Genomic DNA, 5,379 nt, shown 5'->3' with positions numbered 1-5,379 from the left:
AACTCACAGTAACCCTAATTAGGTTTCTGCAGCTGTAGATCTTTATGGAGGCAGGTGACCTCACCTTTCTTCCCTGAGGAGCATCTGGTCAGTTTAAGTGCCAAACGTGCAGCTACCACTCCACTGCTTACCCGGCAGCACACTGGGGTTCCTTCCTCTAGAGCGGTGCCCTGAATTCAGACTTCTAGCCTCCTTAATGATGAGAAAGGAAATTTATGTTCATGGAAACCACCCACCCACATGTGGTATTTCTGTTAGGACAGTACTAGATAACCCTGCAGAACCTTCCTGGTGTTGAGAAGAAACAGCAGTCAATAAACATTGTTGTGGAACTGACCATTTCCGGAAGAGCAAAGCCAACATAAAGCAGATTTTAGGCCCCTGCCTCACATGTTAGACCCAAATAAATTCCCCTTCCTTGTGGTTTAGACATCTACATGTCCAGGAGTACTGGAGGAAAATCCCAAGAAATCCCTTAGTATCATTGGGAAAAGAAGGGGTTATTGGAACCAGGACATTCGAACTTAGGCAACCGACCATAAAAGACTGTCGGTCGGGATAATCATGCGTGTAAATGACGTGCATAAGAAGAGACAATCAAGTGAAAAGACAAGTGGGAGTTAGAGAGACATCCATGCAACACGACAGACTGGCGCTCAACCCTTCATGTAGAACGCTCCTACAAAGTCATGCCAAAGAGGTAAAAAGCAGGGCATGGCCCAGGCTTATGCCTTCTCTCCCAGGGAACGAGGTCATCAGTGTGCGAGGAAAGGCTTGTGTCTGGAGGGCTCTGTGCTGGCCACGGAACAGTGCACGCGTCAGGATGCAGATGGAAGCCGTCGGTTTCAGCTCTGTTATCCCTTCCAGAAATGCCTGCGCCTCTCCCCCTTCCCACCCTCGTCTTCCCCTCTTCCCTCTCATTCAGAGGAATCTCATTAAGATGTTTCCTATGCATGTGTGATTCACAGCTAGATTAGGCACAAGAGGTGCTGATTTCAGCAGGAATTCCTCCCCAAGGCCTAGACTGGGTCCCTGCAAGGCCCAGCGAGTAAATTAAACCTGGGGGTCTTTGCATTCACTCAGCACCTCCTTCTTCCTATGCATCCGGTGCTGTGCTTGTCATCTGGGTTTCTCCTCATGAGGGAGAAGGCTGGCAAGATGAGGCCCGGCCAAGAGGAAAGGGCGCTGCGAGGAGGACAGGTCTGGTGTCAGCACTAGCTCTATCGCTGATTGGCTACATGACCAGACAGGCCCCTCACCCGCTCTGGGCCTCCACTTCTCCTGCGGCAAAATGAGGGGAGTGGGCTTCCGGTCCCCATGGGCTCTCCCAGCTCTACCCTGACTCGTTTTCAATTTTGAGCACGTAGGCTCTAATACCCAGCTTAACTCTCATTGAGCAGTTTGAGCAAGCCCCCGGAGAGCCGCTCTCGGATTCTAAAATCTACTGAGAGTAAAATAGACATTGCTTTCAATTACTGAGCTTGTTCCTCCGTCTTCTAAATACGGCTCTGTTCCACTCATTTGGAAAGAGTAAAATTGCACACAGGAAAATGAGCGAGGAGGCAGTGAGGAGGGGAGGTGGAGCACCTGCCCTCACCTCCAGGTTTGCTGCGGGGGTGGGCGCAGGGGTAGGGGGTGTTTTGCTCTGTAATTTGAAAAGTACCTGTTAGGTTTCCAGGAGTCTGGCCAGAGCAGGGCTGGCTGCAGACATAGCTAACGTAGCTTTGGGGACACTTTTAGGTCTCTCCCGTTCCCGAATTATCCTTCTGCCTGTCTAGCCTGGTTGTGAAATTTCTTACAGGAGGCTTTCCTTAGGAATTAAGGAATTTGGCTTTTGGTTGTCCAGCATACCCCTCCCACCAAGCGACCATCCCCTACATTCTGATCAGGACAGACTGTGGCGCAAAAATTAAATTTCATTCTCCCTGGTGGCGTCGTGGGCTAGGAGTTGGGCGGCTAAGCCCACGGTCAGCTCTCTGCTCTTGTAAAGAGCTAGTCTCAGAAGTCACCGGGGCCAATTCTGTTCTGGCCTATAGAGTTCCGATCCACTCGAGAGAAGTGAGCTTATTTTGTCTTGTTTTTGGACACATGATTGGTCCAGGGATGGACATGGCATGCAAAATCCTGATGAAAAGCAGGTCCCTATCACTGAGGTTACTAAGGAGGGAGGAGGCTGCTGGCAGTTATAATTCTTGCCCAAAGAGCCAGTATGACTATGGAATGAGGCAGGAAGGGGATGCATGGATGAGAGATGGAGAGAGAGGCATTGACAGAGGAGGGAAACAGAGGGGATATAGGAAAGAGAGGAACACGAGAAGGAGGCAGAGAGAGATTTCGCCCTGAAGCCTTGGTTCCCACAGTTCTCACTTAGCGTCTACGAGTGTGTTAGACAGGGTTCTCTAGAGCAACAAAGCCAGAATGCTAATAATTATACATATATTTATACAGATAGATAGGTGTATAACATAAGAAATAAACAGTTAATTACATTATAAAGCAGTCCAAATGGCTCAGTGCAACTCACTCCCATGAGACAGTTGTGACACTGGCAGTCCTTCAAGTCTTGAAGGCCACCGGGTAGTCCTCTGTAGAGCAATTCAGGCTATCCAGCCACAGGCAGCAAACAGCAAGGCGGGCCACCAATAGTCAGCCAGATGACAGGGTCCGACAGTCCCCAGCTCAAGGGATTTAAATTCCAATGGTGTGGCAAAGCAGGTCTTGAAGGAACCTCAAATTATAGCGACACAGTCCACGGGTTAGGTGTCCCACAGGTAGTGTAGCTTGCAAATTGAGGCAAAGAACAAGCAAGGCAGTTGCACACTGGTCTGATGATCAAAGAGCAAGAGACAAGAAAGGTGAGGCTCTCTGAGCCATTTATCTCTCTGCCCTTCAATTAATCCCATATGTGTTTATCAGCCAGGTTGGCACAATAAACTAACTACCTCAACGAGCTATTCTATCACCCTTCCCAGCTACATAAGCAAATGAAGCTTTCTGCTTTAAACACTTTAAATCAGGAAGTTAGAAGTGTCCTAACTAATGTATCTAATGATGCTCTTAACTAATGATGTTCTTCTTAAATTGTTAATATACTTCCCAAGAGAAAGGACATATGAAATCTGTCCTGTAGATTAGATTTTCAGACTTACTGTGATTGGCACATAGAACAGATAATGTTTTGAGAGTTAAAGGTTTGCTAGACAAAGGGGGTGCTGCTTCCGAAGGGCAGACCCAAGTGTAATGATATCCTATGAGACTTTCCATATGCAGGAGATAATCAAGGATTTGGGGGAAATGGGGAGGCATGTCAAGGGGAGGTGGGGGTTAGGGGATAGTAGTGGTGCTCAAAGGGGTAGAGAATGGAAACAGGAAAATAAATATAATCTTGCCTTTTTTTATTTAAAAGATCATTTAATTGGGGGCTCTTACAACTCTTGTTAAAATCCATACATCAATTACATCAGGCATGTTTGTACATATATTGCCTTCATTCTTTCCTAGACATTTACTTTCTATTGAGCCCTTGGTATCAACTCCTCTTTTTATCCCTTGCTCCCCCTCTCCCACCCTCATGGCCCCTTGATAGATTATAAATTATTTTTATTTTCATATCTCACACCGATCGCTGTTCTCCCTTCCCCTCTGTCTTCTGTTGTTCTTCCTCCTGGAGATCATTGCAATCGGTTTTCCCATCCTCTCCCCTTCCTTTCCCTCCCTTCCCCCACCCTTCTGGTATCTGCATTCCCCCTCCTGTTCCTGGATTCCGTGTGTCATGAGCTCCCATCTCTTATCTATGTCTAGTCTGAATTGAGAAGCAGCACTGGGGTCATGATAGTGGGGTGTGTGTGTGTGAGGAAGCCTCAAGGAATCAGAGGAATATTGTGTGTTTCATCGATGCTTTACTGCACCCTGGTGACTCATCCCTTCCCTGTGACCTCTCTGTGGGGCCATTGCTCCATTGTCTACAGATGGACTTTGGGGCTCTGCTCCAATCTTGTCTTTTTTAATGGGTTCTTCAAGGGACCAACCCTTGAAAAAAAATGATAATATTATTGATCATTATTTATTGAATTCTGCTAAGTAATCCCACCACTTTTTTTTGCTGTTGTTTTTCCACCACAGTTTGCTGTCCTGGGGGTGGGGGTGGGGTTGTATGTTGCTATGACACTGGAAAATATACTACTGGCATTTCACAGAACTTCCAGACTGAGACAAACTAGCAAGAAGGGCCTGGCGATCTACTTTTAAGAAAACCTTATGGATCAGTGGAATATTGTTTGCTATAGTGCTGGAAAGTGAGGCCCCAGGTTGAAAAGCACTCCCGTTGCAAAGGGCAAAGAGGCATCTCCTCAAAGTAGGATTGACCTTGATGATGTGATGGAGCAAAGCGTCCAGGGCTTTCATTTCCTGACGTGGTGCAACACAAAATAACGACAACTATTCATTAATAATTGGAACACGGCATGTAGGATGTATGACTCTAGGAAAATTGGAATTTGCCAAAAATTAAATAGAATATATAAAGACTTATATCCTAGACATTAGTCAGCTGAAATGGGCACGTATTGACCACGTGGAATCAGACAAATGATGGCTAATGATTGAGGGCAAATATTTTTCATATGTTTGGTTATGTCTAAGAAGTATTCATAACTATGCTCAACCACAGTCATGGATCTGTGTACAACAAAGATGAATACATATATCAATGTCCTCCATCAAATATACATCTACATGCATATATGTGCACACATATGTATAAATATATGTAAAATTAAAATGTATACATTGTATGCTATGATGGATATATATTATATGTGTGTATACATATGTATTCTATACATCTGTGGGCACTCCCACTCTCCCTCTCACACCCGTTTAGCCTGCATATCTCTTGAAGCATCTATCCTGGATCACTATATTTACAGAACAGTATATATAACAGTATTTCTCTCTGCTGTCTTCAACTCTGGTAAACTTCCCAGTGTCTTTCTCTGCCTCAAACATTTTTGCCAGTTTTCTCTGTACTGTATACTGCCTTCCCCTTTACTCAAGGTTATGTCATTTGCTCACATTGAAGATTGTTAATTAGTCTTCCTTATTGATAATTATATCAGGTCACAAATTGGAGGAGAATTGCATAATACTAAGAACCATAGCCTAGTCAAATTGACACATATTTCAGGGGGGTACACTTCAATCCATAGCATACAGTAATTAAGAAAATGTGGTTTGAGCATAAAGATATAGATGAATGGAATCTATTTGAGAGTTCAAAAATAGACCAATGGGGTATGATATGTACATTGTGTACCAATAAAAATGTTGAAAAAGAAAGAAAGAAACCCACGTTTCACCAACGAAACATACAACTTTCCT

The sequence above is a fragment of the Echinops telfairi genome, unplaced genomic scaffold, assembly GCF_000313985.2.
Source record: "Echinops telfairi isolate 266 unplaced genomic scaffold, ASM31398v2 ScPeMD7_7469;HRSCAF=8507_0, whole genome shotgun sequence".
NCBI lineage: Eukaryota > Metazoa > Chordata > Mammalia > Afrosoricida > Tenrecidae > Echinops > Echinops telfairi.
Note: the sequence above shows the minus strand (reverse complement) of the source record.